Raw genomic sequence first — 13298 nt, forward strand, 5'->3', positions numbered from 1 at the left:
AGTGTGCTCCTTTCTTTAATTAGCATTTTTCAAACATCAATATATTTTCCTCTGGCCTCCCAGGACCAAAACTCTGTCGAATTAATTATTAACAACGTTGCTGTCTTCCTCTTTCATTTTTTCCCACCTCCTCTTCTTCCTTTCAAACCATTCATGGTTTCCAAGTTTCTGCCTGTACTTGGATGTGAATGCAGGGTGGACGTTCAGCGATAACTCTCTCCCTCAGGGATGCTTTAATAGCACACATTTGTGCAGAAAATGAACAATTTGGGCCCAAACCAAGAACGCAAGATGCATTCCTGTCCATGAATGCTGGAGTGCATGAGTCTTTGCTGTCCACAGGACAAGTTTAATTATGTTTACATTTCCTTCTTCTTTAATTTATCGTCTACTGTCAGATTTTGGTATTCATTGTGCCTAAGCAAGGCAGAGGCAGAGTCGTCTGCTGAAAATGAGATGACTCCTCTTCAGCATTCCCCCAGGTGGAGAACAGAGGGTAATATCTCTTTCTATCTGTCATAAAAAGGAAGAAAAAGTGAGGCCACAGACTTGAAAAGGCAGGGGATTGGATTGGAGGCACAATATGGTTGAAGAGATAAAGCTGAAAGGGAGCGAGATAACCCTTTTCCTCCTTTGGCCTCGGCTAGCCACTGTGACAGAGCGAAGGTGGGAATACCCAAAGCCCATCAGGACTCTCCATGGTAACCACTCTCATTTCAGCTCAGATACGGCTCCTCCTTGTTGAATCCAACAAAATGTAAACGTGCACATTGACTAAAGTGAAGCTCATCTGCTGAGCGTCTTCTGAATATCAGCATGATGGTTTCACTATGAAACAAAGTTCAGAATAAGTGGTTCTGTTAATGCACAACGGAAAGAACATCTGTGATGACGGCTACCAGGTTTTTGTATTGATTCACAGAAAGGCTGAGATAATAACTCTTATTCATATCACTGTTGCAGGTGGCTGTCTTGTTACTAGCTCCTTTCAAGAGCAGTTAACCGATTTTCTAACACTGCTGTGTAATCTGAGGATTTTGCAGGTGTTCAAATGGCACAATCTTAAGAAAAACCTTATACTGGCAACAAAGAAACTCATTTAGGGGAAGCTGAGTGAGATGAGAGGTAAGTGGATGAGAAATCGAAGCTAACCTAGAAATATGCTGTCTTAAGTGCTTGTGTTTTGTCATCTGTCAGCTGATGAAAGCCATGCACAGCCGTCATATTTTTACTAATAAATAGAATGACTGTAGATCAGTGGTTCAGCTGGTCCACAAAGATATTGAAAGTGGACCGACAATTGCACCGATCATTTACAAAACAGCACAATTTTGGAAAAAAAGACGTATTTACGAAAAACATAATGTTTTTAAATGTTTTAAAATGAAACGATCTATAAAAACAATAGAAATGTCGAAAACCTTTTCTTGTATTAAGACCTGTCACTGTGATAAGCCATTGATCGCACTTTTTGTTGTCGCCGCTGAACCACGTCGTATAATTGTTTGCTATCTCAGTCTGATTGCGTGCTAAAAGATTACATCCATGGCAACAAAAAACTGTGTATCATAATGGATAGTTGGTTAGCAACAGGGAAGGAAAGAAAATCCAGAGACAGATGGTGAATAGACATGTCAAACAGAAAAGAAAAATTGAGCCTAGCTTGCGTTCAGGTCTGTCCTGAATGTTCGATCATTGTCATTAAAATAGAAAGTCCTCTGAGAACATATTATTTGGCCTCTACAGGGTCGTCAACATTTTGGAGATTTTCAACTGGGCCATGAGTTGGAAGAGGTTGTTGTTGATGTTTCTAAAGAGTAAGTGCCACCTTATGTTCTAGTGAAATATGCTGGGCTAATTTCAATAAACCAAAACTTATCAATGCTCAAGTAACACTGTACACTACAGGTGTTTAGATTGTTAATGCACAGCGTTATTGTCAGTGAGAGGTTTGCTGCAGAAAAGATATCAATTAAGCACTCAGTGTTTTAATAAAACTGCTGTCATTTTCTATTTGATGTAATGTAATACCACCTCAGCACTCAGCTCCTCCCTTCGGTTTCCCTGTTTAGTTCTTATCTACAACTGCAAACAAACTCCCACCTGTAAAGGCTGTGCACAGCAGGAAAACTGTCTTAGTGTTACTGATATCACAGACACACAAAACCAGGTCTGATTTTGAAAGAGAGGAAGGTAACAAGGTCGTAACAACAAAGTGAGGTGGCTCAAAAGCACTCAGGGAAAGAAACAGTAAAACTGACTTTCTTGAGGTTCTTTGCAGTAGTGTGGAAGTCCATGCAAACTAATCTAGGAGATTCTAGATTCGACCAAGTAGAAAGTAACAGCACCTTTGTTTTTAAAGCACGTGACCAGAAAAAGAAAATGTAGCACAAAACGATCATGATTATGAAATTGGTTCATTTGTCAGATTCTCGTTTTAAGGCTTAGAGTTGCATAGCAGGCCTGATAATAGTCATATTAAAAGTGCATTCCACTGATTTTACACATTATCAGGTTTACTCATCATGGTTCGTTGTACACACCCTGTGAAAACGTCTTTTGTCGTCAAGTCTGTGAAAATAACCCTGATACTGATGACTGATAACCCTGTCATGGTGATGTCATCAGGGTTATCTCAGCTTGGGCTTGGAGACAAAAAAGAGAGAGCCTGCGTTATAAGAGATGTGGAATTTGAAAAGTGTGGGTGTTTACCAGGCATGGAGGGGTTTCATGAAAGATGCTATCAGGTGACATTATAGGATCCTGGGGTTTTGACTCACACCAGGACTTAAAATTCAGGATATCTTGACCTCTGCAGCTTCGATTTCCTTTTTTAATCTTTTTAATCCAACTTTATTTGGGCTAAATACTCAATCACTCGAAGATTGCTCTAAACTCCATCTTCCGATGAAGATCATGTGATATGATTGAAAGCTCCAGAGCAGCTCTAGACTTGGCCTTGTGGTGAGATTGTTTTCTCAGCTTCTGTTTCCAAGGTCAAAAATGAACTTCACTATTAAAATAAATGCTGCATAAACTTCGAATGCACTACATGTTCTCTGTTCAGAACTGTATTGAATTGTAATATTTCTTTCTTACTTGCCTCCTCACATGAATAGATAAATAATTTAAATGCTCCTTCACTCCGTGCATTGAGGTTTAATTGCACCAATGAGGTTGTTTTTCCTTCCAGAGCAGCTCTGCCTCTTTGAAATGTTTGTATAATTAAGACTCCAATCTGTCAGCTTTCTCCTGTCCCATATGTTTGAACTGATGCAGCCTCATCTTGCACTGCTGTTCTGGTCCCCTCTATTTGATCCAGATTATTGTTACATCCTCAGGGCATGCTGTTGCTTCCAAAGATATAAAGATAAATTCAAAGATATAAAGTCAGAATTGAATCATTGTCTTTACTTCAAATGTAACAGACACCTTATAAAGTGGATGTGATACAAGCAAGCAGGGGAGGGAAGAAAGCAAACACAATATGCTTTTTCTTTAGCAGGTGGGGAAACAGATGCTAAAGTAACACAAAAGCAGACAAACAAAGAGGAGACAGGAGAGATAACTTTAGTTCATCAAAGCCTTTCCTGTCATCTGATGCTTAGAACTTCACTATCAACCACAAGCTAATCGTATTTTAGCTGCCTGTTAACCTATAATAGCACATATCAACATAATTATGCCAAAGGTGTTTACTGAATTGCTCTGAGCGATCAAATTTAAGCTCTTTGATGTGTAAATGTTTTCAATTATAAATCACTTCTGACGTCCTCTGAGCGTCCTTAATTTTTATTGTTCATCTATGTTCAAAGCACACGCTCTCTCTCTCCTTTATGCATACATGCACATGCACACGCACACACACACACACACACACACACACACACACACACACACACACACACACACTTTGCCTTACATTATCATAAGGGATAATATCCAATTTGAAGCAGTTAGAGCTGCTTCATGCACAAACACATGGGCATGGGCTCATGGGCAAACAGGTTTTATTGCATGTTTTGATGTGCCGCCTGCAGCGTATGTAAGATTCAAAATAAAAGCAAATGAAACAAAGAAAGTAAAATGCAACATACATTGCTATATATTTCCTTTTTATGTATAAATTTAATGTGTCATAATTAAATGAAAAAACATGGCTGTGTCTCTCGGCAAAACTAGTAAGTAAGCAGCTGTTAATGCTAATGTTGGCTATGTAGCAATAGCAAAACTTACAAATAGCTTTTTTAAAGGACAGGGTGTTTTTTTCTACCAGTTCACACTTAGACACATCATGTGTCTAGATATCTGATCTCAAAAGAGGTAGGTGTAAATGCATATTAGAACCAGTCAAGATGGATTGAAACCTGATTGCTCAAACCATCATCTTTATCTCTCCAATGGTGGAATTATGTCGACAAGCAGTCTGTGGAAATAACCACTCTCTGTCTGGTTTTCTAACACATCCATGTTGTAGCTCCTCTGTCCTTGTGATAACTGAAGTTACACTTAAATGACACTGAAATTAGCTAGTGTTCTCTGTCTTTTTAAAGGAACAAGGAAACATGGCCGCAGCCATTTCTACACATACAATCACATCTTAAATCCTCCATAGGGGTCAGTCTCAAGTGTGCTTACTGCAAAATGACTGATCATGTTCTAACCTGCTCTTAGGTCGCTTTTCTTTCCTTGAGAATAAGGTGATCTTTGATCCCCGGCTTTCATGGTGAACTGGAGCTTCACAAACAAGGCGACTGTCTTGGATATTTGTTCTATTTCGCCCCACAACACCATCCAAATACATTTCTGAATTGCTAGCTTGAATAAATTTAACAGTGAAATGTTTCATACTGTAAGTTCTTTGACCGACTGTGACTTAAAGTATTAGCATATGTATTGGTTGGGAATAGGCTGGGAGAGAATGCAGCTTTGTGCGGACCCTTATGCCTTTAGCCCCAAAGCTCCGCACAGCTTTGTCATTCAAATCATCCCGAGGGAAGAAAAATGTGAAATAATCAGGAAGAGGGAGAGGAAATAGTTGCTAATTTATATTTAGTTAGAAGTGACCTTTGGGTGAAACAGTAAGAATGTGAGTGTTACTGCTTATATTTCCATAACACAGTGTTGTTTTTGTGCTGTTAGCCTTAATGCAGTACAGAGACATTTGTGATGGTCTTTCCATCATCTCCATGCACATATAACCATCTGTAAATCCATCGTGTTTTCTGTGCTGTGCTCTTTCTCACAGGTGCTCTGGCTGTCATGTGAGTCCTTTTGACATTTGCCTTGGATTGGGTAGCCATCTGTGAATGTGATGAGCTTTTTTTTTTTCAGCTGTGTTTCTCATATAAACCATTTGCAGTGCCTAGGGTAAGAGTTGTTTACAATGCAGCTCCACATCCTTTTTCTTTAGACTCTGCCTCTGCCTGCATTTTTGCGCCTCTCAGCTTGTGTTCGATCTTTCATGTGATAGGAAAACACCCACGCCTCGTGTTTCAGTCTGAAAAAAAACAAAAAAAACAAACTCTGTGAATCAATACTGTAAGACATCATCCCTTTTTGTATCCATCGAAATTATACTTCATTTGTCACATACATGCATAATTAGTTTGCCCTCATATTCAGACTGAAATGACCATTTCATTACCCCTCTGAGGATTGATTTGCAGATCTGGGGCCAGGCTACGATTAGTATGCGATTAACGTCTGATGGGGATAGCGCAGGCGTTGATGGTTGCTTTTCAAGTCAGTCTGTCCTCCAAAAACAAAGCCCAAGGGCTACACATGAAGTATTAATATTCTCAATGAAAATATGCTCTTCTAGAATGAAGCAGATGTCACTGAGCATGGTAGGAACACAGGAATGCAATCAAGGACCTAAATAATGTCTGACAACATATTGTACTCAGATGGTTCATGTCTTACAGATTATGTTTATACTAAATTGTTTTATCAAGTAAAAGTCAGTAAAACACTAGAGATTAGAGGGATATCTACGAAGTAAACATGTTCTGTCTTGTGCTTTGTGCAAGACTGCAATCACAATCAACCCAGCCCTATTATGACTGTCCTCCTAAGAAAGATGATGACATCATACACTAAATGCCCCAAAACAACATGTTAACACTGAAGTGACTCTCATCCCAACAATGTCATCAGAAAGAAGAAGTCTATATAAGGTCTGTGGTTAACCAAAGCTCAAGATACTTTAACGTTTTGTTCTACAACATGACATATGTCAGTAAATACCTCAGTCGTGATTTCTTTAAGCATTTCTGTCTCTTCAAAAAGGCCGGTTGCTAACAAGTGACTAATTGAGACTACAGAGGTTGTCGGGGACGTTAAACGTCATCACGCCAAACATGAAAACCGATCTACTCACCAGTCCACCTTTACAGCCTTGTTGTGTTTCTACTCTTATGGGTTAAGGATACGGTTCTATTCTTAAGTATTACTAACTTTGTAGAAGAGGTAAGAGGGAAACAAAGCTTCAAGTTGGAAGTTTAGTGGCGATGTTGAAGTCACGTGACCGTGGATATTACATAACATTAGCTTTTACTTCTGGCAACTGTATTTAGGCTTCAAAAATCATAAAAGTGGTTCTTATTTGTGAAGATTATCTTGCTGAACAAAATGTTTAAGTATCACAAACTTTGTCACTGAGCTTATTTTCTGCAGTAATCCAAAAGCCAATGTAAATGTCCCATTGGCTTTTCAACGGTCAACGGAACCAAGGTGATGCTAACTACCGGGTTAGCCTATAGTCAACATTAGTTTCTTGTAACCATGACAATCGTTTCCTGATCTTGACCTTTAATCTTTAACCAAGCAGTTAATTTAAACCAAACCATGACACTGACAAATAGTACTATTCCTTCTGATAAGTAACCACCTTTAAACCACAACCAATCATCAGTTTTAATGTTGTGACTGGTCGTTATAAGGCTGTTGAGTAGCGGTAGCATTATTTTGCTATTAAAATGTTGTAAACAATAGGTAAGTGCAGGGCTGATTCATTTACTTAACAATGTGCTTTGTTAGTGACAGGAAGATTTCGAATATTTCAAAAGTAATTAAAAAGTTTTGATAGTTAATAATGCCGTTGTATTTATATAAAAAAATGTGTGTATTGTGGTTTTATTTGAAAAGATGACCCTGGAAACTGTTTGAGTGTGTGAGCGTGACTGATAAAATAAAATGGTTTGGAGTATCTTTATAATTAATTTCAGATGATTATTTGAACACAAGGAGTCTATACTGTATCAACCTAATATACTCAACAATTGAGACTTGATCCAGAATGCATGGTTGACTTGCAAGGTAGAGAGTTTAAAGCCATCAGAGTTTGACAGTATGAAATACCATTTGACAGTTTTTTGAGGGTGTTTGATAGAATGAGCACGCCAAACGGCTGAGGGGAGGAAAAGAAAACATCAGCAAAGTCGAAGCTGGTGATGACGTTAACAAAGTTGCTCTTTAAGAAGCTGCTGAACCACTTGAATTTCCATACACACATGCGTCCTCAGATAATGCCTGCAGTCCGAACCAGCAAAAATCATGCAAAAAAAAAAAAAAAAGAAAAAATCAAAGTTGTTATTCATACACAAATTCATCTTCCTTTACTGCACTGGGGCTTTGATGTCAGCTTGAATTGGACAAACATGACAGTGAAAAGTAATTGATTATTTCCTGGGTTTTACAAGAGTGATGCTTCTAACAGAGAGTGAAAATGTGACTTTGCCTCTTTACCTCGCCTTATTTCCCATTCTGTCAATGTTCTTTGAAAGATGCTGGCTGTGAAGGTAATCCGTACGTGTATGCTGCAGCTTCCAGACGGACAAGGTGTTCCCTCTGATACGCCGTGAATGAGGAACTTTTGGCTCATGGGCATTTTCTTCAGCACAGAACATGACACGATGCGTACAAAAGACACAGCGCTCATTTGTCTGAGGTTTACAGTTTGCTGGCATGATATGTAATGATTATTAAACACTGCACTGTCAATGTTGGCATCGGGGGAACAGTAAATACAGCATGTGAGAAATATTAAAATCTCCCTGTTTAATTCCAAGGCACATTTGAACATTAGTGTCATGGCATTTTGTACTTTCAGCACATACTTGATGAGGAACAAACTAGTTTTCGAATTTTAAAGGAAACAGAACACAGTTTGTCTTTTCTGAGACATTTTTAAAAAATGAATGATTTAGTGACATTCAGCCTTACTCACAATTGTTTCTTTATATATTTTTTTGTTAAAGAGACTAAAAATAAGAAACGTCTGATTGGTGAAACACAAACAGACCACTGATTAGTTCCTACCTGCCTGCAAACATTGGTAAATTAGGTCTGTTCTTAAATTGGATGCACATTCCAGGCAATCAGTCAGGAAACAACAGAATGGCTCTATAAGGACAGCAATTCTTAGTGTCCTGTGGAAGCCATCTACCTGAGCAAATGAGGGGAATAATAATGAGAAAAAAACCTATTGAAATATTCGGGGACTTTAGTTGGATCGCTCAAGTTTCCATCCAAACTCAGATCAAATTTTTGGTGTAAGGTGTTTTAAATCACTCTCTTTTTTTTTGTTTTGTCTTGACATTCCAATAAAATGCAACATGTGTAATATTATCAAGTTTTTAGTCATGGCTCATGCAAATAGTGTGTTCAGTGATGTGAACGATGACAACTTCTCCAGCACCAAACAGGAGGCAACAAACCGAGTTGATAGTGAGCATGGAGGCGACTCCGGGGAGGCACAGGAACGTGAGTCGTTTGGTGTAAGGCCAGCATTGTATTAAATACATACGGAAGGCAAGGGTAAATAGACACAAGGAAAATTATTTCAAAATAAAACAACAAATTATGAATAAAAAGTCCAAACATAGTCATTTTAGGGGCAGATCATAACAATTACAATGTTGAGTTACTAATTTTATATATCATAATAGTAATAATAGGGGGCATGTCAGAAAACCAATTCTTTAAACTACTGCAGAAGAAGAAGGTACAACGAGATGACGCTCCAGTCAAAGTTTAAACAAATGATGTCATGGTTGTTGAGGTAAGTTGGACCCAAATGCAGTCAACTCTTGGGAGACGGTGCAGGCAGGTTTATTTATCCAAACTTGAACGTGATATGAACAGACATGAACAAAACGTGAAGACAACAGGACGTGAACAAACCTAGAACTAAACAGACAAAGGGGAGCACAAGGACTTTATAGACAAGGGAGGCAAGGGTGATTGAACACAGGTGAAACACATTAGGGCGGGGCAGACAATCACCACACAGAAACAGGACCATGACAAGAAGCAACACACAGACACACAAGGAAACCAATACAAAAAAAAAACAGGAAGTGCAAAAAGTCCAAAATAAAACTAACAAAAAGTGTCTGCCATGGCAAAACATGACAAATGAAAATGATGTGGAAAATGTGATGGGAATATGCCATTTATGTTTGCTCCCATGTATTCATTTGAGAATTTTGATTAATCTGTTTTCTTTGCACTTTGTTGCATTTTGATTTTGTCGATAAACCAACATTTTCACCCAGAAGATGCACAAGTGAATGGAAACGCGCTTTCTCTCTCTTATGTTGTGATCTTTCCACAGGGCACAAAAAGCCCCAAAACCCTTAAGCAGTAACTCTGTCTGAATATTTTTATTTTAGAACTTGCCACAAACCTCAGTAAGAATTTATGCGCATCGGTCCAGGAGCGGCCCGCACTGCAATGTTCTTTCCTTCAAACATTTAGAGAAACCGACAAAACAGTGGTGCATCGGACAAATTTTTATTTTACAGGTACAAGATCAAACATTTCGTGGGTGCAGAGGTATTTCTCAACCATTGTGGTTCAATCATCCTCTCTCCAGTTCAGTCATGTTTTTTTTTTTTCTCTCATTTTAGTCAACACCATTGTAGAGATTTGGGAAATGCACACTCTGAGTGACATCGATCGGAGCAAGGAGCAAAGGCCTCCTACAAGTTTCCAGAAAACTTTGCTTCAGCAGAATCATTTCAGACACTTGTCTTGCAGTACAGTAAACACAGAAAATCATCCTCTGGAAATCCCTGTAGCTGTTGTAGAGAACTGCCAGAAAAGCAAAGTGGACCAGTATCAACAAACCCTGTCTGGTACACTTTCCCGTGGGCCTACAAGTCTGTTATACAGTAACATAAAACTTTAATATCTCAGTGGGACATTCGTTTGGTTGACTACCATTTACACAACGAAGTATACTGACTGACACACAGCACTGCACACACTGCTTATTGCAGCCTCATCAACTCAACTCTCAAGTTTGCATATAAAGTCTAAACTAACAGGAGTGTGGCATCTCGTAAGTCTGAGACGCCCGTACTTTTGCAGTGCTAACAAAAGTCTCAACTTCTCCCTCTATTGGCACCATGACATCATCTTATGACCACACTGTTTCGTGTGTACGCACTCTACTTAATTAATTGAATTGCATGGCTGTCCACTTGGACGCTTGCTTTTCAGCCTTTTTTATTACAGGCTTCAATAAATTAATTGGGTGAATCCCTCATTCCCTTTAGTTGGCATCAGCGACAGTCAAAGGGACATAAAACATCCTTGGATCTTGCAAACCTAAAAGATGTCTGATGCCGCAACAGAAGGAGTGATTAAAAAGGTGCAGGATTGGTTCTAATTCTTCTTTTCATTTTATCACTAGTCATACATCTTTCTCACTTGGATTCGTTTGATGAAAGGGCCTCTCATTGGGTTTTGATGATTATAGGACTGAAACATTTTGGGATTATTTAATAAGGATTTCTTAAACATAGGGTCAGGTCACGGATTCTTTGTGGGTCTGCTGCTGCTCGATTGGCTTGAAAAAAAAAGAAGAAAAAAAAAGATATAGTTATTTCTAAGCCTTTGCACTTACAGTTGAAACAACATCCACGCAGTGCATCCTCATCCCTCCACTGATGGCTCCATTGAAGCACTTAGAAGAGCGTTTCACAAGGGCACCTTGACAGCAGGTGTTGAGGGAGAGAAAAAGTCTGAGGAGAGAGTAAATTTCTCACTTGGGTTCCTGTTTGAGTAATAGCAGGTTTTCTTTTACAACAAACCCCAGCGTTAGAGGCACTGACTGGCTGCTGCACGGCAAAATATATGGTGCGATCAGCAGGGCTTAATGTTCTCCAAAGGACAGAGATCAAACTACAATATTTCAGGCCAGCTTATACAGGCAGGGACACCATATCAAGCCTCAGATCAGAGGGTTCAATAATGGCTTCACCTGAGCCTCTTGGAATGAAACACTGGAGATATAGAGAAAATCGAGCCCTTTAAACTTTGAGAGCGCACGTGACCTGGAAGATTCCTCTTTGAAAGGCCAAGAGAACGACAGGTATGAACTAATACACAGGCCTGACAGCAAAGTTGCCTCACCTTATTCCAGTTCTCCAGCTCAAATCTCTGCCTCTCAATTACTTCTGACATTTACATTTAGATGCTGAACACGAGAGCTGTTCGAGAGGGAGTGGGACACAGAGAGAAATACTGGTTTTGAAGGACGAACCAACCCATTGGCAGTTTAAGTTGGGCCATCTTTTTTTCTTTCTTTTTTTCTTTATATCAAGAAAAAAAAAATCTACTGACAGAGCACCAGTTAGCAGCCTGTCCCGGCTGTAGGCTATCTGCCCAGCTCATCAAACCCACGCCTGCATCTCGGTGGCAAGGCGAATAAAGAAAAACCTGTAATCCATCAAAGTTGTTCAAGTGCCAAATAAAAATAAAAACTAACAATATGTTATTGACATATGTCATACAGTGATTCATTTAAACTGTGCATGAGCATTTATTTTTTGTTCTTTTGTTCTTTTTGCCAAATTATAACTTTATTTAAGAGTTGGGTTGTATTAATGCTATGGTTGAAAACACAGGGATTTTTTCCAGAAATGTTTGCCAAAAAAATGACCTGAGGATGACAATTTAGATTTTTAGTGAAATGTCTTGAGGGCTATGGGATGGTTTCTCTTGAAATTTTGTACATATGTAGCGCTGTGATCAGGTCAAAATTTTTATTGTCCAATATTTTGATTAACGACTAAATACCTGCAAAAGAAATGACAGTCCCATCAGCTTCAGCTGTACTAATTTTCAGTGGTAATTAGAAAGTGTTAGCACACTAAGACGCTATGCTAAGATGGGGAACATAGTTGACATTATATACCTGCTTAGCAATAGCATGTTAGCATTGTTATTTTGAGCATGTTAGCATGCTGACATTAAAATTTAGCTAAAGCAACACATTGCCTATACAGGGTCACTGGCAATGGAATTCTGTTAGTATGTGTCTTCATGGACTGAACTCTACTGTATATTCTGAAACAAAGATGCCTTTTCCAAACCTTATTAATGCAACAACATAACCATCATAACTTCATTCTAAAGTGTTAAATTCACTATTAAATACACTATTTTAAGTTTTACTATTGCTACATAGTCAGCATTAGCATTAACAGCTGTTTACTTACCCGTCTAGAGGAAATGTTGCAAGTTCAGCACCAAACCTCATTCCTTTACTCACCAAGAGTCTTTTCTTCTACTGAAGTTAGCACTCTTACCAGCTAGCCCCGGCCCGTCTGGTCACTTTCTGATAGCGACTCACTGCAGCCTCCAATCTGCCCTGAAGACAAAGCGCTGCTCAGAGGTCGTATTATTTTTCATATGTACAAATATAAGTATGGTCGAAGCTCTTGTGAAGTGACCGTCACCTCTCCTGGAAAGAAATCACATTTAGCAGCAGAAAAAAACATACAAATAGATCCTTTAACTCATCAGCAAAAGTAATTAGGTACAAAACTCATCTCATTATTTCCCTTTGCAACCCTCCACACTCATCCTTCACATCTTCTATAGGCCTATTTAAGTTTGGAGGCTTCAAGCAGCACTCCAGAAATCCTCTGATTGCTGAATGCAATCAAGCCACTGGTTAACATTAACTAGCCAGCTAAATAAAAAGCAAAATAAAAAAAACTTTGGTGTTACTGGGAGCGGTTACCAGACCTGTATTACACCAAAACCAACCCTCCATTACAGTCCTGGTTAGACAGAGAACAGTCTTCAAATTATTACTTAATTTTAAATTACAAATCATTATACCACTCTGCAATTAAAGAGAAGTGACACTTCTGTAATGTATGTTTTTTAATGCTATGCTCTTTAATATAAAATGCACCATGCCCACTTAAGGCTCCTGTATTGTGGAGTGTTGTGTCAGTGTACTCTCATGCTTCGGCCTGCTAGCAGCCTGCTCTCTT

The sequence above is a fragment of the Seriola lalandi genome, unplaced genomic scaffold, assembly GCF_002814215.2.
Source record: "Seriola lalandi dorsalis isolate HSWRI2012SDOR001 ecotype SW California unplaced genomic scaffold, Sedor1 jcf7180002054901, whole genome shotgun sequence".
Taxonomy (NCBI): Eukaryota; Metazoa; Chordata; class Actinopteri; order Carangiformes; family Carangidae; genus Seriola; species Seriola lalandi.